Source organism: Salvia splendens, chromosome 2, assembly GCF_004379255.2.
Source record: "Salvia splendens isolate huo1 chromosome 2, SspV2, whole genome shotgun sequence".
NCBI lineage: Eukaryota > Viridiplantae > Streptophyta > Magnoliopsida > Lamiales > Lamiaceae > Salvia > Salvia splendens.
Window position 1 is genome coordinate 23,531,443 of NC_056033.1, and position 22,952 is coordinate 23,554,394.

Here is a 22,952-nt window from a genome sequence, read left to right on the forward strand (position 1 = left end):
TTTTTTTATGTGTTGGTGGTTTGTGATTTGTGTTTCATGGAAATGAAACAAGAATGATGATATATATATGTGTATTGTTTGGTTGGAGAAGTAAGTATGATATATGGAATAGGCGAATGATGAGATTACATTTTGCTTGTATATCTGTCATCTTGCCTTGTACTGAAAAATTATGCAAGTTTTCTTTTGGGGAGTGGCAACAACAAAACTCTACTTAAAGGAAGAGTTACTCACATTGTTTTTGGAGGGTGAATCGCTAATAGTTTATCATCATGATGCAAATTCTTTACTACTTTAATTGGTTAATTAGATCTACAAAATAAGCACATCTTATGAATGCTAATTATCATTTGTCCATGATTTAAAGTCCCACTTTGACTCGGTGCGGATTTTAAGAAATGTGAAAGAAAATGGGTTGAAAATGTTAGTGGGATGTAGGTCCACTTTATATATTGGTTTTATAATAGAATGTGAGTGTAATGACGTAGTGGAAAGTGACGTCCATTTACTCAAAATGAAAAAAGTAATTGTAGACATTATTTTGTGAACGAACCAAATGACATGTCGGCATTATTTCGTGACTTACTAATTAGTAACTACAGTAGGAGTTTAACCCCAAAACAATTTGAGGAGACTTTAGCTTTGAATAATAATAATCTTGATTGATAAAATTCTCAATTCACCAAACCAAGCCCCTTTCTTATGGTCGGACATGATTGACATATTCTCCAAGTTTTTAGTGTAAGTTTCTCTTTAAGAGTGACTGATACATGCCAGGATGAGACCAACGAAGAAGAGAGGCCGGAAGATGAAGACACAGCAGCAGAGCGCGAGCCGCCTTCGGAGGTGGACAAGCCCATTGCGTTCTGAACGCGCCATCCTTGGAAGACTATGTTTAGTTTAATGATTAGTTTAGTCGTTTTTTCCTTTTGTTTTTGGACTGAACTATTTCGGTATTTTTATTTTAATCTTGAGTCGGGCTAAAACTATAAAGCCCACACCGAGTTTTCTTCGCGGTTTTTTCCTGGTGCTGTATCATGTCGAACCGCCTAGGTCTAGGGAATATATAAATCTCTTAACGGTCTTGATTAATAAGAGATCTAATATTCTTTACTACTCTATTGTTCGTTGCTAGGGTTTCCTCTTGAAACCCTAGGCTGCCTCGTGCCCAACACTTCACAATTATTCTCTCTTCGATCGTTCATTCACGTGCAGGGACCAAGACTTCGTTCTCTTGCTGATCAGATACAAGTTCTCTACATCGCCTGGTGCTTTCATTGAGAGCCCAAACGGCTCGGGATGGTGGCCGGACAACGAACTCGCCGTGACCAACGAGTATGTTTGGGGCAGACTCGGAATGGTGACCCACGGAGTGGTGGCCGGGGCAAAGAATCTGCCATGACCAACGAGAACTCGGAGTGGTGGCCTGGAGCCAGCTGTGACCAACTACGACGTTGACCCTTAAAGAAGGGTCGAATGTTACGAACTCAATTCCCACATCGGTTGTGAGAACAATTGGTATGGGATATATAGACTAAATGGGCAATCTCTCCTAAAAGTTAGTCTTTTGGGCTGAGTTCTCATTTTAGCCTATCATTGTACTCTCTGAACCGGTGGTGGAGGAGTTTCCGCCAGAGCTTCAGGCGGAGAGTTCGCTGGAGTCTTTGGAGTTTCGTACGGACTCCATCCTCGCTGCAATCAACAACAATGGCAAAGCGGTGGTGCATAATCAACTCGAACAGGAACATATCAATAGAAAGTTCGAGCAATTCATGACGACGGCACAGGAGTTCCCAGCCCAGACCAGAGCACCGATACTGTCGGACCCCGCGCCCCACCTCCCTAAGCAGGTTATTCGACAGCATCAGATCGCGCCAGAGCGTACTTCCTGCTGGCGCCTTCCACTATCCCGCACGACGGCGCAGGAGGGCGGTCCCGACTCCGGTCTGCATTTTCGTCTTTACCCGCCGCATTTCGATGATACGGATCTGAATGGGTGGATTTTTTGCGTTGAATATTATTTCGACTGCTACGGCGCGACAGACACGGAGCGCTACGCTATTTTGTTCCCATTCTCGACCCTCCGGGTGCGAGTTGGATTCGTTACTATTGTCGTAATAATCAGGACGTTACGTGGTCGAAGTTCTTGAATGCGGTGCGCCTCAGATTTGACGCGGGCCTTTATGTGAATTATATTGATATTTAGCTAATTTGCGGCAGGTTGGATCCGTGATTGAGTATCAGAATGCCTTCGAAGACATACTCATCCATGTCGCATGTGTTCCGGAGTTTGTACTAGTAGTCGTGTTTGTGATGGGCCCCAACCATCCCCTCCATAAGGAGGACAACCTCAAACAACCGTAATCCCTGCCAGAAGCTTTTGCATTAGCCCGGGAATAGGCGGAATGCCACGACTGTTGGAATATTTAACACACAAAATATATGAGCACTCAACAAGGATGAAATATGGAAGATAAGTGGGATTAAAAACTTCTCACAAAGGCTTATACAAATACACTCAAACAAAAGGATGTGCTTCAGCACTACAAACTCTCACTGTTTCTCTATCGATGAGTTACGACTCCTTTTCTCAATTCACTCACTTCTTTTTCTCTTGATTAATTACATTGAACTACTACTACCCTATTTATAGAGATTCAAAACTAGTCAACTATTGCTAGCTACAATACACATCAATATGGTACGTGGCTTTCATGTAGCCATGAGGAAACAAAATTCATCCACGCATAATAACTAGGTGATGCACCTACTTCATCACTTTTCTTAATCTTGAAGTAATTGAGTTTCATCCTCCCTTAAGCTCAATTCTTCAAGGTCTTCATGCAGAGCATAAATTTCAATTTTCTAAAGATATCCTGCTTCAGTGGCTTCATACATATGTCTGCAATTTGATCCTGTGACTTGCAGTATACTAACTCCACATCATTTTGGTTCACGTGCTCCCGAATAAAGTGATAACGAGTATCAATATGCTTACTTCTTTCGTGTAACACTGGATTCTTTGCAAGTGCTATTGCTGACTTATTATCAACACGTATCTCCATCGGGCCTTGTTGCGCGAATCCCATAAAAGTTAAAAAATTTCTTAACCAAATGCAATGGCACACCGTTGAACTTGCTGCAACATACTCAGCTTCACATGTTGAGAGTGTCACTATTGCTTGCTTCTTTGACGACCAAGTAAAGATAGCATCTCCAATATAAAAACAGTAGCCGGTAGTGCTCTTTCTTTAATCCAAGTCTCTTCCCCAATCGCTATCCGAATAACCAACAAGCTTAACTTCTTGATTAGAGGGATAAAGTATACCTTCATTCAGCGTACCTTTAATATAGCGCAAAATCCTCTTGGCCGCATTCAAATGAGACTATGACGGCGTTTCCATGTATCTGCTGATTAATCCAACTCCATAGAGAATATCAGGCCTAGTGCACGTTAGATATCGTAGACTTCCAACGAGGCTTTTGAAGTAAGTTGGATCCACCTCTGCTTCACCATCATGCGTCCTCAATTCTTGACCGATCGCCACGGGAGTGTTAACAGGATTGCAGGACTCCATTTTGAATTTCTCCAAGATTTGTTTTGCAAAAGAGCTTTGAGAGATAAATATCCCATCTTCATTTTGCACTACCTCAATTCCCAGAAAATGTGCCATCAAACCAATGTCCGTCATCTCGAACTCCTTGATCATGCTCTTCTTGAATTTATGAAACATTGCTTCACAATTTCCAGTAAAGATTAGTTCATCAACATATAGGCAAACAAATAACATGTTACCTGCAGCATCTTTCTTCAAGTATAGAGCATGTTCGAAAGGGCACTTCACAAAGTCATTCTTCAGAAAATACTAATTGATTCTGGAATTCCATGCGCGTGGAGCTTGCTTGAGCCCGTACAAAGCTTTCTTCAATTTGTAAACTTTATCTTCAGCTCCTCGTTTCACATAACCTTCAGGTTGCTCCACGTAAATTTCCTCGTCAAGGAAACCATTTAGGAAAGCTGACTTCACATCGAGCTGATAGATCTTCCAATTGTGTTGGGCAGCCAGCGAGATAAACAATCTGATCGTCTCAAGACGAGCAACAGGAGCGAAGACTTCACTATAATCAATTTCGGCCTTCTGCTTGTATCCTTTTGCCACCAACCTCGCTTTGTACCTTTGCACTTCACCATTGGCATTTTTCTTTGTTTTGAACACCCATTCACACCAATTGTTTTTCGGCCTTCTGGCAGTGTTGTCAACGACCAAGTATTATTTTTCTCGATCGCATTGATTTCTTCATCCATTGCAATCTTCCATTTCCTGTCTTGCACAACATCTGCATAAGCAATAAGATCAACATCCATATAAAAACAAATAAGATTCACATTTTCCTCCACAGCTTCATCAACTTCTTCGGTAGCTTCATATATATCATTTAGACTGCGCATTCTTCTAGGCCTTCCACCTGGACCTTGAGATGATGTAGGTGACTCTGTTTCTTCAATTTCACGTGCATCTTCTTGCTGATCAGGTACAATTTCTGACGAGCTTGCAGCTTTCTTATCCTCCCAGCTCCATGTTTGATCTTCTTCAAACACCACATCGCGGCTTATGATCACCTTCTTTGTGAGTGGGTTATACAATTTGTAACCCATTACTCGATCTCCATATCCTACAAAGATACACTTTTCGCATTTATCATCAAGCTTGATTCTTCGAGCTTCATGAATTTTGGCATAGGCAATGCAGCCAAAAACTCTCAGGTGCGCAACACTGGGCTTGAACGAGCTCCATGCTTCTTCGGGCGTCATGTTGCGAACACTTTTGGTGGGACACTGGTTCAGGAGATATATTGTTGTTGCGACAGCTTCAGCCCAGAATTCTCGAGGTAAGTCCTTCCCTTTGATCATACTCCTCGCCATATCAAGAATTGTTCGGTTCTTCCTTTCAGCAACGCCATTCAATTGAGGAGTATATGCAGGTGTATGTTGGTGAACGATTCCATGATCCGTGTAAAACTTTTCGAACAGATCGGATGTGAACTCGCCTCCTTGGTCGGATCTGAGAACTTTAATATAGTTCACACTCTGCCTTTCAACAAGGATTTTGAACTCTTTGAAAATATCAAACACCTCAGATTTCCTTTTCAAGAAATACACCCAAGTCTTTCTGGAATAATCATCAATGAAAGTTAGAAAATACTGATTACCTCCAGTAGAAATAGGCTTTAGGGGACCACAAACGTCTGTATGAACGATCTCCAATGGGCGTGATGCTCTCCATCTCATTTCTTTTGAGAAACTTGGCCTGTGATGTTTTCCCAGTATGCATCCTTCACAAACATCTTCAGGATGATCAATATGCGGCAAGCCTTTCACCATATTCTTTGAGGACAGAAGCTTCAAACCACCAAAATTCAGATGTCCAAGACGCAAATGCCATAACCACGATTCATCTTTAACAATAGCATTCATGCACTTCAAGATATCATGTTTCATATTTAATGCAAATAATCTATTTCTGGACATCTTCACACAGGCAACCAAATTACCACGAGCATCATTGATAGTAAGGCAAGAATTCTTGATACTAACATTAAATCCTTTCTCCAGCAATTGACCAAGACTCAAAATATTGCTCTTCATGGCAGGCACATAATAGACGTCATATATAAAGCCATGATTTACATTCTTCAACTTAATCAAGATATTACATTTTCCTTGCACCGCTACTTTGGAGGAATCTCCAAAAGTAACATCCCCATAAGATGTCTCCTTCAGCTCCACGAAGAGTTCCTTGTTCCCGCGCATGTGGTTACTAGCTCCAGTATCCAAGTACCACGTGCTGCACTGATCACCCTCAAGTCCTTTATGAGTAAAAAGAGAGGTTGAAATTACCTGCTCATTATTGTCTCCACCATCGGCATAATGGACTTGTTGGTTGGACCTGGTATTTCTGGCTGTTGGACATTCATAGCTGTAATGCCCGAACCCGTGACAAGTATAACACTCAACATTTGCTTTATCAAACCCTGATTGATTATAGGTTTGAGAATAACCGCCTCTGTATTGTCCTCTTCTTCGTCCTCGTTGTCCATAAGAATTTCGACCTCTGCCTCGATAGGTGGAATTTTGATGTCCTCGCTCATTTTGATAATTCTGGCCTCGTCCTCCTTGATACTGGTAATTCTGGCTACGTCCTCCTCGGCCACGATAGCCTCGACCTCGGCCTCGACTTCGGTTGTATCCGCCACGTGATGTCCCAGGCTCAAACTTCTTGTCTTCTTGTATTGACATCCTCGCTTGTAGCATCTGCTCAAGTGACAGAGTGGTCTTTTTCTTCATGCGTTGCCCGTGGACTTCCAAGCTGCCTTGCTACTGGTCGATTGAGATAGTGTTGAGATCTTTTGATTCTTCGATTGCCGCAACGACGTGCTCAAATTTCGACGTAAAGGAACGAAGAATTTTCTCAATGACACGAACATCTTCAATTATCTCTCCTTGCCGTTTCATTTGATTCACAATAACTAATGTTCTTGTGAAATAGTCTGAAATGCTCTCCGTTTCAGACATGGCCAAACTTTCGAACTCGCCATGTAGGATCTGCAGTCGAACTCGTATCGCCTTATCAACGCCGGTGAAGGAATTATTCAGTATCTCCTAGGCTTGTTTTGATTTGGTGGTTGCACTTACTTTCTCGAACGTAGTTTCATCAATACCTTGATAGATATTGAACAACACCTTCTTGTCTCGTTTTCTTGCGTCTCTGAGGGCATTCTTCTGGTTGTTCGTCAGGGCATCTTCGGCTTCTTGGGAGGCAGGTTCAGTGTAGCCGTCTTGAACAATACCCCACAACTCTTGTGATTGCAACAAGACTCGCATCTGAATACTCCAATTCCCATAATTGTGTTTCTCTAATTTGGGAATCTGGGGTTGAACCATGTTCAACGTTGCCGCCATAGGTAGGTTCGAGTGGCTCTAGATACCAGTTTTGTTGGAATATTTGACACACAAAATATATGAGCACTCAACAAGGATGAAATATGGAAGATAAGTGGGATTAAAAACTTCTCACAAAGGCTTATACAAATACACTCAAACAAAAGGATGTGCTTCAGCACTACAAACTCTCACTGTTTCTCTATCGATGAGTTACGACTCCTTTTCTCAATTCACTCACTTCTTTTTCACTTGATTAATTACATTGAACTACTACTACCCTATTTATAGAGATTCAAAACTAGTCAACTATTGCTAGCTACAATACACATCAATATAGTACGTGGCTTTCATGTATCCATGAGGAAACAAAATTCATCCACGTATAATAACTAGGTGATGCACCTACTTCATCACTTTTCTTAATCTTGAAGTAATTGAGTTTAATAAACTCAACAACGACGACCCACCGCAGCAGATGTGGGTCAACAGAGATTAGCCTTCGTCGGCCACCACCATCGCGTCCAGTGCTCCCCAGGGCAGCTCACAGCAGCCGCTGCCCCGGGTGGTGCAGATATCCTCGGTGGAGAAGGCGAATCGGACTCGGCGAAGTACACCCCCACCCATGTCTACAAACGTCGGATGCTGGTCGTTATGGGAGAAGACGAGGACGTCATTGAGATCATACCCGAGTCTCACCCCGATGACACCAAGGCCTTAATCACGGAATCACGACGGATGTCTCGTGTGTCCTCTCACTTGCTCAGCTAACCAGAGGGCACTTCGCATTGTAGGCACGATCCGCAATACTCCAGTGTTGGTGCTCATCGATACAGGGGCAACCCACAATTTTATTCTCCCTCAACTGGCCGAGAAATTATGCCTCACCTTGCAGGCGATTACTCCCTTCTGAGTTTACGTGGGCAACGGTGCGTCGATGATTTGCTCGCACGTCTGCTCGGGAACCCCTTTGCTCTTACAAGGAAACTTATTTGAGGTCGATATCCACATTCTAGAGGTGCATGCTCCGGATATAATTCTGGGAATGAAGTGGCTATAGAGGATTCGCCGGGTGACAACTGATGGCAAGGAGGTTCGTCTGAAGGGCGACGCCCCATACATCTGTGAGGTGTCTTTGCACTCTATGGCGACATTGATGTCCGAGATGGAGGTTTTTGAGGTTTTGCAGTTAAGCAATGATGCTCAGCCAGATGAGAATAGTAGCTCGGAATTTTCCCAGGAGATACCGGCCGCGATTCACGATGTTTTGTTATCCAATAGTCAGGTCTTCAGCATCCCGATGGGTGTACGGCCGGCCAGGCAATTTGATCATAGGATCCACATAGCAAATGACCACTTATCAGCTGAGGTTGAATACTTAGATCCCAAAATAACCTCAGGGCTTCTATACTGCCTTGTGTGAGTATCACTCGTGAATTGTTTATGTATCCAAAATCAACCAATTTGCACTTTATATCAACCTCAGCCAAGAGCTTCTGCCTTTCAGACTGGCTACTCCTCTTGCTATCATTAGTCCAAACATACACATTACTATTTTCATCATTATTTGCTTCTCCAAGAACTGAAGCATTACATTGCTCTTCTCCACTGGATTCCTCATCTTCATGAGAATCTTCAGGCCCGCTTGCCTCATTATCTGGGTCATTTCTTTAACCTTGTGAATCGGAAGACCTCGATCTATTTGGCCCTGAATGCATAAAGTGATCCAAAAGTTTAACGACACATTTTTTATCCTCTGGATCACCCTCAGCAATCTCTCTTAATCTATTGTTGCTGCTTCAGTGTAGTGTTGTGCACTCTTTTGAACCTTCAAAGCTACATATATCTATCACCAGATTAATGAAAACAATAATAACTTGCAAAGGAGCTTAGCAAGTGAAGTTACAAATGATAAGAAAATCGTTAACGCTGAGGGCCGGGCCGCAAGTCGCGAGTCCCAGCCCGGCCCAGTGACGCTCCCGGGGTCCGGCCTGGCAGGCGTTAATTGGGGACGGGACGCAGCAAGCGAGTCCCGGCCCGGCGTTACACACTCTCCGGGCCGGGCCGCAAGTCCCCAGATTTTTTTTTTCGATTTCGTCTCTATAAATACGGAGCTATGGTACACCATTTTTACGTACATTATCTATTTCAATTCTCTTTTATTCTCTCTCTTTCGACTTCAATGGAATGGTTTAATAGCGATGAACGTCAGATGGATGAGTTCGTCAACTCGAACAATTGGTGCATGCCGGCATCACCACCTACGCAGCCTAGTTCGGGAGTCGGTAGCAACATTGACGTAACTTCGTCGGTCAACACCGATGAGTTCGAGGTCTGTGAGATGGAGCTCGCTAAAGGGCGGGGCAAGGGCAAGGCCGACGAGGATGACGGGCCGAAGACGTACAGACCGCAAGACATAATGTGGCTTGCGAGGAACTACGTCGACGTCGCCGAGAATCCTTCGGCGACCACCAGTCCGGCAAGGTGTTCTGGGAGCGGATTGCTGAGAAGTATAACGCTGGGCGTCCTAAAGGGTCGTTCGAACGTAGCTATGTGCAGCTGCCCAAGCATTGGGGTCAGGTCCAGGCGGATATGAGCAAATGGAATGGAAAGTGGGCCAACGTAGTCCGGATGTGGCCGAGTTGGCACAGCGAGGCAGACCTCGTCGAGAAGGCGAAGGAGGCATTCTTCGTGGACGGGAAGAAGCACTTCAAGTACTTCAACGTTTGGAAGCTCGTAGAGAAGAGCTCGATGTTCACCAGTGGTGCCGAACCGACGGCATCTGGGGCGGCGAAGACAACCAAAGTTTCCGCCTCCGGAAACTACTCTTCGAGCGAAGGAGGTCCGGCGATCGATCTCAACGTGACGGACGACGACGTCTTCGTCTCATCTCATAGCGTTCATAGCCGCCCGATGTGAACAAAGGCAGCAAAGGGGAAGGCAACTGCGAGCAACTCCGCTATGGCGCCACCGCCGCCCTATCAGTCTCTGGATAAGATGGCCGACTCTTTGTCGGAGATGAGTCTTACCTGGCGGATGAGCCAGCTGACGGAGTTGACATCGAGGGATACCTCGACCATGTCGGAGTTCGATCTCGAGTTGCAACGTGAGATGATCGCCTACCTTCCCGCACAAATGAAGAAGTAGTAGTTGCGGCCCGGGTTTCTATAACTTGTATTTTTTATTTGCTTTGTCTATGAAATGTAATGTTAATTTCTAATAAACAATGTATTTTCCCGGTTTCAATTGTTCAACGAATTATATTTACGAGTCAAAATATGTTGAAGTTGTGAATAGTGTCATTTATTAGTTGCGGCCCGAGTTGTGGCCTGCAGGGTTAGAGTAGTTGGGGCATGGGCCGCAACTGTAGATGAATGATGACGTGGAGGAGACTTGGGGCCTGAAACCTGGCCGGGGTTATTGATGCTCTAAAGATATAACAGATGTATGAGGCCTTGGCAGGGTGTAAATTTTCAAAAATGGGTGTGCTTGCTAATTTTAATTGAAAAAATACAATATGTAGCAACATTTAACTCGTTCAATAGAAAGACAGCGTAAAGAGATGAAACGGAAATTTATACTTGAACAACAAAAGGCATATTGACAACTCACGTGTGATAGCCGAATTTATTTCCCTTTCTTTTCTGAACATGAAAACCAAAATAATTACAAAAAAAAGTTACTATTTGCAAATTACACAATTGATATAATCATAATTTAATGTAGAACAATAGTAGTACTCCTACTACTTTTTTTTTAAAAGAAAAAGGAAAGAAATCAAGACAGTAAGTATATTGCAAACTTAAGTAAAAGTACAAAAAAAAAAGTGGAGGAAAAGGAGAAAATATACATATTTGTGAAGGTCTGAAGCTAGCCAGACCAATGCTAGAAAATTGGCTTTTAATGACACTTGAAAATGTGAGCAGAAATATGTTTTTATTACACTTTATCTATAGTCATACCTTGTGTGAGTGTGATGACAGTAAATGTAATAATAGGTAACATGTAATAATACATATTCTATTACCACACTCATAAATATCAAGAAAAACACAATCTCATGTCACTTAAAAGTGTAAGGATATGATCAATGTGACCACACCCATTATTATATCTAAATATCTACAAAATACCCCTCACAAATATTGATAATTACATTTTCACCTACAAATATCCATAATTTACAGTTTTAACCTACATATATGTAAAAATTATCCTTCAAACATTTATAAATTGCATTATATGATTTTTCTAAATCTAAATATATATAATTACATCCATTTTCCAACGTGCTATCAATTCCGCATGACATTCAGCATGACTTCAAATACCAAACATATTTTTATATAAATAACTTATGTAATAATTTTCATGAAATCAAAGTATACAATATTAAATAAAAAGGTACAAAAAAGGTTCTAAATGACTATACAATTTATATATCACTTAGATTTTCTCTTAGAAGCTCCTTATTGCATTCTCATCCGCACTAGAATACTTGGTTAACTTCATCTTCGCACCAACATCATGTGTTCCTGTTAAGATATTAGAAACACAAAATATTAACATCAATTTTGTCAATAACATATCTTAGCAATGATAACTCAAAAATTGCTACATTCCATAACATCATAAATAAGGTCAAGAAAATTACTAAGGTGTTACCTGCTCTTCAGGACAAAGAAAATTTATCACACCGAGCTCAAATTGTTAATGAATTTACAAACGCTCTTTTACTTGTCCGTTTCCTAGTGAATTTTCAATAGTCTGTAAGCTTAAGTTCCAGGTCCAATCAACAAAAATGAAACAAAAATAAAAGGTAAAGAAGTACCTCTATTTCCAGCAGCTCTTCCTCAAGCTTGACCACTATTGCATCTGTTTCCAGCAGCCCTTTATCAAGCTCCAATACTCCCTCTTAGTTAAAAAATGTTCGATTTTTCATCTAGTCAAATTTAGTTATTTAATTGACCTCAACTATTGCCTATAACATAATAAGCAAATCAATCAAGCAGTGCATCATAGAACCTTAATACTTTATTCCAACCTGACCAAACTAAAATATAGTATCTCATCACACCCATGGCTAATTCACATACAGTCTAATAATTAATAAACAAAAACAAAATAAAAATAAGAGTTAAAGACATACCTTTGTTTCTAGCAGCTCTTCCTCAAGCTCCACAATTGTTTTTGTTTCCAGCAACCCTTCATCAAGTTCAAGCACTCCCTATTAGTTCAAAAATGTTTGATTTATCATCCAGTCAAGTTTCAAGCAATCAGAAATACGGCATAACCTATCTATTCGCCGAAGCAACAATATCGACACAATTTCTGGTAAGAAGGTTTCAATGTAAATTTCAATTACACTCAAGCCACAAACATAAATCAAACATTTTGAAAACTTATACGTGTAATAGCTATTAGTTCATAGTCCATAGCACGCCAAACACACTTCTAAAATATTGACACCAAAAACAAAATTTAATTAGTAAAAGCAAATGAACCAAATATAACAACCTTGTCTATGTAAGACTCACTGATATTGAAGGGTTTACTCCTTAGTCCTTTATAGACTATACTAGATGAACCACATACACAAAAACACCATAGAAATATACTCATTTAAATTAAATATGAGGAATAAAGGAAGAAAATTAAAGATTGAGCAAACTGCAAATGAGTATATTTACCATGAATTAACCATCTCATATCAAAGTCAACAAATCAAAGTCAACAATTACACTGCAATATTATAATAAAGACACGACTCAGATGCTAATCAGATTAGGATCTTGATCTAAATCTCTCTTTCAGCAAAATGTCACTGATGGATATTAATAATGTAAAATACTTGCAAGTTAGGTATGAAAAGAAAAGTAGTAACCATAATGTCATCTACTGCATCTTCAAATACTAGTGCTAGTAACCATAAAGCTAAATAATCATGAAGTTGCTATTCAAAAGCTAATCCAATGGAAATAGTACTGCTGCTATGTAAAACCATGACCTATCACAAAATTCAACAATCTATCTTGCATACCAGCATATGAAATCAATCATCTAATTTTGAAATTAACTTGAGGCCAATGATAGAGCTAAGTAGTTTAATGTATCATACATTTGTCTGAACCCTAATCATCATAAATCAGTTTCCTCTAAAAATCACAGTCCAAAAAGTAGAGAAACCAACAATAAGTGAAATATCAAGTAACTTTTATTGAGTTTTAATAACTTACATTGACATGCTTTTCGCTTGAAGGCCTGCTACAAAATCAAGATTTAAAACGTATAACTGAAATTGAGTTAAGGGTCCTCTGTTCATCTAATGTTCAAAAAACGCTTATTGATCTACAGTTCAAAAGAACACTTAAAAAAGAACCAAAAGAACTGGAGAGTTTTCTCTATATCCAATCAAAGATATCCATGCTCCAAGCCTAATTGAATCCAACAAAGTCCTTAGAAACTTAATCTGCACCAAAATTATCCAAATTCTAAATGGAATCAAAACGTAACTATGATTCATAAAAAGAATTTTAAAATAAATGCACCAAGACTAGGGTAAGGAAATGATAAATTTAGGACCCTTGTACACAAGGAGAAAATGCTGAAGTGAAATCGAGGGATGCAGTATGTCTCCTTGTTGAGTCTCTACAAAATTCATATACGAATCGAACGGTTACACAACAAAATGTAGAGAATTAAAGAGAAGCGTTATAACAATCTGTAGATAGGGCAATTATAATAGAAATACCAGAGCACGCCAACACACAATCCTCGCATTTGCTGAGTAATCAGAGGCTTTGTACAATATTTTTCTCGACGAGAATTTGTTGAGATTTGAGAGTGATAGGGTTTACCGTCTGTAGGCGGCGTAAGGAAAGCAAAATGGGGATGAACACAGTTTCTTTATTCCCTTTCTTTTTAATTGTGTTTTAAATTTCGACATAAAGCATTGAAAAAAATTCAGTGGGAAAATTGCCTCCACTATTTCTGATTCTCTATTTTAAACAAGTTGTACAATGAGTAATTTTTTTATTTATTTTACTATTCCTTCAAAAAAATTAGTGATTGACTACATTATAGGTTTAATTTAGACATATATTTGATTGGATTAATTAATTTAAAACCAGAGATTATTATTGTCATCACTATTTTTACAATTACATAAAAAATGATTATGTTTTTCACTTCATCAATAACTTTAAATAAACAATACATGTCATCATGTCATGTAAATTAATAAAATAAATAATGGAGGAATTGTTAAAGTATTACAATCAAAATAAACAACAAAACATGAACTAGTAATTTCGACTAAATTAATTTTTATCAATTATCTTTTCAATAACTGGTTTTTAATTACTTTCTTATAAAACTAAACTTAATTACTAATTTGATTTTTTTATTATAGAATCATGTTTAAGCATTCGATTATAACAACCACTCCGCGTATGACGTAGGAGCAAGTTTCCATTGTTTGCACTTGATAGAAGTGTGAATATAGGATTATTGAAATGACATTTTAAGTCAAGTGTAACGTTAGTGCGTGACATAAATGTGATGAAAGATCAATGTGTTGTTAGAGCTTCTATGCTGGCACTTTTAATAAAATGTGAAACCTTAATGTAATAACAGGTAATTTTTCTAGTAGTGGGAGAAATGGCCCCAGCCTAGCTTGATCCGCCGCGCCTGTAGTCCTCCGATGTGTAGTCACTGCTCTCAGTCCGATCACCCCAGTTCCTCTCTTCCACCATCCGCCAATCAATGGCAACCGAAAGCTGTAGATTTTAATGCGATCAACCAGAAACGTCAGCTCTGACTCATGTCAGTCTATGGCTTGTGAACAGAGAGAGAGAGACTCAAAGTTACAGGTTATGGCTTATTTTGAAGTGGGGATCGAACAATCATTCCTTTTCTACGCTATAATTGAGATATACTACTACCCTCCGTCCTATAATATTTATATTAATTTTATAATAAAATAATAAAATGTGATTAAATACGATTAATACTCTTTCCGTCCCACGATCACTGGTGAGTTTCTTTTAGGCACAGAATTTAAGGAAATTATATTTATTGAGTTAAAATGAAGTGAATAAAGTATGAGAGATGAAGATAGAATAAAGTAAGAAAGATGGAAAAAAGTAAGAGATATGGAATAAAGTAAGAGAGAAAAAATTTTGTTTTATACTAAAAGAGGAAATCAATCACTTGTAGTGGGACAACCCAAAATGAAAAGTTGATCACTTGTGATGGGACGAAGGGAGTAGAATAAGAGGTCTATTTTTATATATTAATTTTATAATAAATTATGAGTGTAGCGAGTTAGTAGAATATAAGGTTTATCGCTAAAAATATTAATGGTAGTACTCTTTCTGTTCTACTACTAAATATGACCCACTTTCCTTTTTGGTGTTTCTCAAATTACCTAAAATAGAAACACATTTATCTCTACTTTATTCCCTTTCTCCACTTAACACATAAAATTAAACTGCACAAAATCACGTGCCGTCCAAGGAAGGGGTCATCTTCCTTGAGAAAAGTAAGGTTGTCAATTAAATAGGGACGGGCGAAAAAGAAAATTAGGGACAATTAATGGGCGGACGAAGGGAGTATGACTTTTTGTATGCTATATTTGTAGTTCATGGAAAAAACTAGCTTTTTTAAAAAGTTTTTGACTTTTAAGGCAGTCTGCCCTAAATTATCAAAGCTACATGTACATTCTGACCAAAAAATTTTCCAGCATTTCTACGTATTCAAACTAGCCATGTCTGCATAATTTTACTGGAAAATATCAGGGTTGGGTACGTATGAAAAATTCGCACAGTTTAAATAGTTCATGATTTTATATGCTGCTTTCATGAGAAAAACGAAAAATCGCAAAAATTTGTGATATTTAGGACAGTTTGCTAAGGAATAATAGTATTGTAAGCAAACTTACAAAATTATTGATTCCATCCCCTCCAAAATTATTTGCTGAGTTCGCAAACCCTAATTTGCTTACAAAATTATTGTAAGCAACCCCCTAATTTGTGGGTTGTCATGTTAATGTGAAGGCCAATATTTACGGTTTTAAAGTGCTTGCACTTTATTTCTATGAAGTGAATAATACATATTTAAGATTTTCATATTGTTTAAATATACCAAATGTAAAAATGATTGTGTTAATATATAAAACTAATGTATTATTTTAATAGTATTATATTCTATACCAAAAATTGTATAAATTCATTTTGTAAGAGTGTGGCTACGATTTGAAGTATGCGCATCATGATCCAAGTTAACTATGCTCTATAACATGAGATAGATAACTTTAATATTTTAAGGACACAAATTCACATCGAATAAGCATAGTACTTTATTGATCAAGTGGGCTACGCAGCGAAATTTAGAACTTAATTCAAATTCTACTATGTGTGTAGGAATTAAGTTCATTTTGACTCCACGATTGTCCATATTTTATGCCTTCAGATCGGTATAATATGTTGTAAGCCATCCTTCAATAATCTTAACCTCTGTTTTCCTTTGTATCACCAACTATTCTGGATCACTGTCTTTTGCACCAACTATATCTAGACATGCACAAACCGAACCGGCCCGGCGGTTAACCGCCGGTTCCGGCTCGCTGGTTCATGAACCGGAACCGGCAGGCGGTTTCGCGGTTCAGGCGGGCCGGTTCAGGGTCGGGGATTTCTTGAACCGTGAACCGGCGGTTCAACCGAATTTTAAAAAATATTATTTATAAAAATTGATTTTTATATTTAAAAACAATTTTTACAAATAAATGAATACAAGAAATTCATAATAGCTCATATATATTTGATGGTCTTGCGAATTTATGAAATCATTCTTGGTTGTTTCTCTTTTATAGAGACATCCTTGAATGTTTTGTGTTTCAATTTCGATGTGGGACAAAATCATTCTTGGTTATTTCTCTTTTATAGAGACATCCTTGAATGTTTTATGTTTCACTTTCAATGTGGGACAAAATCATTCTAGGTTGTTTCTCTTTTATAGGGACATCCTTGAATGTTTTATGTTTCACTTTTGATGTGGGACAAAATCATTCTTGGTTGTTTCTCTTTTATAGAGACATCCTTGAATGTTTTATGTTTCACTTTTGATGTGGGACAAAATATGTTGAAGTATTTTCTTTTATAACTACATGTTTAGAGCATTCATTCATCTTTTTCCAATGTGGGATACAAAACTTTCTTTTGTCTTCTACTTTTCTTCATGTTTTGTATGATATATATAAACAAAATTATTATTCAAATATATTCTTGATTGATAAAAATAAAGAATTATTGAGAAATATGATTTGTATATAGAAAATATTTATTTGTCTAATAATTATGGTTAGGTTTATACAATTTGTATAAGAATTATTCTTTCAATGTGTATAATATTATTTATTAGTTAACATATACATAAATTTATAAACATAAGCAAATCATTAATGATAAAGAACTAATGAATTATAGTTTATGTAATAATATTTGTTGTTAAATTATAATAATAGAAAATAGAGTATTAATATAGACGAAGAATGATGGACGATCTATCATATACTTATAAATAATGACTTATATTGGATTATTCTCTTTTATAGTTACACATTCTTGGATGTGTTACTCTTTCTTTCAATGTGAGATATAAGTCATTATTTGTAAGTTTATAATAGATCATCCATCATTCTTTGTCTATATTAATACTCTATTTTCTATTATTATAATTTAACAACAAATATTATTACATAAACTATAATTCATTAGTTCTTTATCATTAATGATTTGCTTATGTTTATAAATTTATGTATATGTTAACTAATAAATAATATTATACACATTGAAAGAATAATTCTTATACAAATTGTATAAACCTAACCATAATTATTATACAAATTGATATTTTCTATATACAAATCATATTTCTCAATAATTCTTTTTTTTATCAATCAAGAATATATTTGAATAATAATTTTGTTTATATATATCATACAAAACATGAAGAAAAGTAGAAGACAAATGAAAGTTTTGTATCCCACATTGGAAAAAGATGAATGAATGCTTTAAACATGTAGTTATAAAAGAAAATACTTCAACATATTTTGTCCCACATCGAAAGTGAAACATAAAACATTCAAGGATGTCTCTATAAAAGAGAAATATCCAAGAATGATTTTGTCCCACATCGAAAGTGTAACATAAAATATTCAAGGATGTCTATATAAAAGAGAAACAACCAAGAATGATTTTGTCTCACATCGAAAGTGAAACATAAAACATTCAAGGATGTCTCTATAAAAGAGAAACAACCAAGAATGGTTTCATAAATTCGCAAGCCCATCAAATATATATGGGCTATTATGAATTTCTTGTATTCATTTATTTGTAAAAGTTGTTTTTAAATATAAAAGTCAATTTTTATAAATAAAAAATATATTTTTTAAATTTCGGTTGAACCGCCGAACCGGCTTGGAACCGGCGGTTCAAGCCAAAAACCGACAGTTTTTAACCGGCTGGTGAACTGGCAGTTTTTTGAACCGGAACTAGAACCGGTTCTTGTTCATGATTATGATGAACTGTGAACCGTCGGTTCATGAACCGGAACCGGCGGTTCGGAACCGTTGTGCATGCCTAACTATATCCAAACAATGTGAACCTGCCAAATATATCCAATAACATCACTTAATCTCAATCTCAATCTCAATCTCTCATCTACATTATTCTCTCTTTTACTTTATTTTCTTTTCATTTTAATTATTTATGTGTCACTTAGACCTAGACGGATGAAGTATTTAAAAAAACATACCATTACGCGTAGTCACTGCAAGGATACTTTCAGACAAGTCTTCTAGCACCATGTGAAAGATATATATCAAAATTAGTTCAAATATATACCACTACTACTGAATAAAATGTTAAGATAATGATTGCAAGGTATATATCGTCAGACTAATTTGATATGAAGCCATTAAAATTAATTACTAACATTAATATGATCCATAACGAAAAATTAGGTGATTTACCCTCCAGTACTGTATGGATCTCTTAGGCCATTTGAGAAAATAATGTTGCTCCCAAACTGCTTAAGTTCATCTGCAACGCTGCCTCTTATCCGTCTCATCCCTTAACTATTCATGGGTCCCACTATACTTTTCACTCCATCTCTTAACTAAGAGACAGAACCTGCAACCCTCTATCTCTTATCCATCTCTTAACCATCTCTTAACTTACTATTCATTCAATTTCATTTTTTATTTTTTTTCCAACATATTCAATTAATACTTCATTAAATAAAATAAAAGTACAACTTAAAATCCTAAAAAAATACATAATTAAATTAGTGGCAAAATAAATAAAAAAAACATAATTTAAAATACAATTTTATAAAAATTAAAAAAACTACTCCGCCGGTGAATCATCTCCCGAAGGCAGTGGCGGGGCACTGAAGCTACCTGGAGGGGGAATACCAATTTGTCTTGCCATATACTCAATTCCGACAAGATGGGCTTGGTATTGTGGAGGCGTCATCGTGGCGGTCAAGTACATGGACAATAGGATGTTCGAGCCCGAGCCAGCCTGGCTTGATTCGCCTCGGCCCCTCCTCCCTCTAGCCGCCTTCGCCGCCTTGGTCCCTTGCGGCCGACGGCGAACACGGGAGGACTCCCCGACATCGTCTGTCGTGCCCTCAACCTCCTGCGAGGCAGCCTCTTGTGCGGCGCTTCCCGAACCGCCCCCACTAGACGAGGTCGAGCCAGAGCTGGACCGCACACCGCCGGCCCACCTTTCCTCGTCTTTCACGGCCTCCCAGATATAGACATGTATGAATTCTTTGTCGTTGTCGTCGAAGTAGACTCGCAAAGCCGATCTCAGAATGTCGGCTCCAGTGGCTCCGCTTTGGTAATGAGTCGCTTCGTTCTTGTAGATGCCGCAGAATATTTTGACCTCCCTATCGACTCGGTCAAAGTGAGCGTGGAGCATCTTCAATGTGTGGCGGCGGGACCCTCTTGGCTTGATCTCGTTGTAGGCCTCAGTGACCTTTTCCCAGAAGCACTTCCGGGATTGTTGATTCCCGACGATGGGATCGTACGAGACGTTGATCCAGGCGTTGTACACTGCCATCGTGTCCTTGCGGCTGTACGGATGCCGGCTTATATCCTCATCCTCCTCGGCCGCCTCCGCCTCTTCCTCCATGGCGTCAAATGCCCTGGAGCTTCCACCGCCTCGTCCTCCTTCCGGATGGGGTTCATCCGGATAATCCTCCCGAATTTGGGATAATCCCTGCGAATACCTCGGTGCGGAGGGACGAGCGTATGCATCTACATCAAAATGAGGTGGTTGGTACCCCCGGCGTCGACGAGGCCAGGGTGCCCGGCGTAGACGAACCGGAACCACCCAACACGTTGTACATGTCCCCCCCCCAGTCGCCAAACGCGTTGATGTCAAACCCGCTGAAGCCGCCACCGCCAGAGTTTTCGTCGCCGGACATTTTGTGATGAGAGGTTAGATGAAAATTGGAGAGGAAATGGAGATGATTTGGAGGATTTGATATGTATTTGTTTGTGAAATGAGGATTAAATAAGAGTATTTATAGAGTAAAAAAAAGGGAAACGGTCGAAAAACGGTAATTTTACCGTTTTCGATTTTTTATTTATTATTATTTTTTAATTAAATTTGAATTAAAAAAATAATTTATTGCGTCAGCGTGACGAAGCCCACTCGCGGGCCGGCGAGTGGGCGTCACGCATGGCGCCGGAGCGCGCCACGTCGCGCAAGTGCGTGGCGAGACAGCCCGCGAGGTGTCTCGGTGGAACGGGCAACGCGTCTCGTCGCCGTCTCGTCTCGACGGGACGAGATACGAGCCACCCGCGAGACGCGTTGCGGGTGGCCTAAGTACCAACTTAATATCCTGTACACAAATTTAGCTGGAATCAACGAACCAACTACTCTTGTCTTGCCGATACTATTATAATTATATGCAGAGTTGATGATTTTGTGTAGAAAAAGTTACATATGATATGGAGTACTAATTAAATCATTGTCATTATTTAATAAACCATCATGTACTATTGATATTAATTAGTACAACAAAATGTAACATGTAAGTGACAAAGATATAATTTTTCCTATAATAAAAATGAAACAAGTGATATAGTAGTAGTATTATCTTACATGGCCACCGTAATAAGTTGTAACCCAATGAGGTCTAGGTGATACGCCAAACGATTGTTTGCAGCCTTTGATAAATTCAGCTAAATCATATGGATAAGCTTCAAACATTGTGTCGTTTGCTATCCCAATCGGTATCACCATTTCGCTACCTTTCTTCAACAACTAAAACAATATTCAGATCACTAATATTATCAATCAATACTATTCAAATCATATATATAGCTAGATAACTACTCCCTCCGTCCCCCAAATATTATCCCACTTTAACCTGACACGAGTTTTAAGAAATATAATGAAAAATGAGTTGAAAAAGTTAGTAGAATGTGAGTCCTAAATTTATATATTAGTTTTATAATAAAATGTGAGTATGAATGACTTAATGGAATACGAGATCCACTACAAAAAATAGTAAAAAAATGAAGTGGGACAAATCTTGTAGGACGGACGGAAATGGAAAAATGGGACAAACTTTCAAGGGACAGAAGGAGTAACTCAGTTGCCATCTCCAGCCGACGTTAGTTTGAGTGTGGCGGGCAGTCATATTATAACAACTTCTTTTCCCACAAAAATCCTGCCGATAACGTCGCTTCCCTTTGGAGCTCCATCGACCCCTCTACACACCATCGTCACCGGATATTCTGGCGGCGCGTTGTATTGTGCTGCCTCCGAGTACATGCGCTCTAAGTAATTCTTTAACTTCAATACACTCTTCAAACTCCTGAAATTACATCACTTTCTACGGTTTTGATCACTACTTAGGTGTATATGTATGCATATTAATGTGTGTGTTAGTTTAATTACGAGCATGTCTTGAATCTTCGACTAAGAATGGACAGGCCTCCATCTTTTGATGCAGTTCTGTCTATTTCATACCATGATTTATATATTAGTTTTATAATAGAATATGAGTGTAAAGAGTTGGTGGAAAGTGGAGACCATTTACCAAAAATAAAAAAAAAACAACCTGGACAACTTTTCACGGAAATATCGAAATGGAAAAACTAGACAAACACTTCACGGACGGATGGAGTAATTTTTTACTAAGATATATACCACACATATTTTCTAATCTTGTGGTTGAGATTCAAACTTAGATTTACTTCATAAAAAAAAGCGCGGGGGGTAAATATGTCATTTCCCTCATTTAATTTTTGAATTTCGCCAAATATCACATAAAATGATATATGTTAGGTTTATTGCATAGAATGATAGTTTTTCCGGATAGAATGATAGTCTGAGTTGATAAAATGATAATATGTCATTTCCCTCATTTAATTTCTGAATTTTGCCAAATATCACGTAAAATGATAAATGTTAGGTTTATTGCATAGAATGATAGTTTTTCCGGATAGAATGATACTCTGAGTTGATAAAATGATACTTTTTGACTGACAGATAAAATGATAAAATGATATATGTTAGGTTTATTGCATAGAATGATAGTTTTGTCGGATAGAATGATACTCTGAGTTGATAAAATGATACTTTTGACTGACTGATAAAATGATATATGTTAGGTTTATTGCATAGAATGATAGTTTTGCCGGATAGAATGATACTTTGAGTTGATAAAATGATACTTTTGACTGACTGATAAAATGATATATGTTAAGTTTATTGCATAGAATGATAGTTTTACCGGATAGAATGATACTCTGAGTTGATAAAATGATACTTTTGACTGAATGATAAAATGATATATGTTATGTTTATTGCATAGAATGATAGTTTTGCCGGATAGAAAGATACTCTGAGTTGATAAAATGATACTCTTGACTGACTGATAAAATGATAAAATGATATATGTTAGGTTTATTGCATAGAATGATAGTTTT

At 38.2% G+C, this 22,952-nt stretch overlaps 1 long non-coding RNA gene and 1 pseudogene across 4 annotated transcripts; both read right to left on the minus strand.

Annotated features, from left to right (window-relative positions):
- Positions 1-11,268: 11,268 nt before the first annotated feature.
- Positions 11,269-13,865, minus strand: LOC121791930. Of its 4 annotated transcripts, XR_006048783.1 has the most exons (7): positions 13,692-13,865; positions 13,523-13,588; positions 13,177-13,409; positions 12,090-12,145; positions 11,772-11,921; positions 11,606-11,688; positions 11,269-11,475 (listed from the first exon to the last, which is right to left on the minus strand). It is a non-coding gene; the product is annotated as an uncharacterized LOC121791930 (long non-coding RNA). The 4 variants fall into 4 exon arrangements; XR_006048780.1 differs by having other exon boundaries at positions 11,772-11,882; positions 13,177-13,588; XR_006048779.1 differs by having other exon boundaries at positions 12,090-12,167; positions 13,177-13,588.
- Positions 13,866-14,610: 745 nt separating this feature from the next.
- LOC121776742 lies at positions 14,611-22,019 on the minus strand (annotated as a pseudogene).
- Positions 22,020-22,952: the final 933 nt, after the last annotated feature.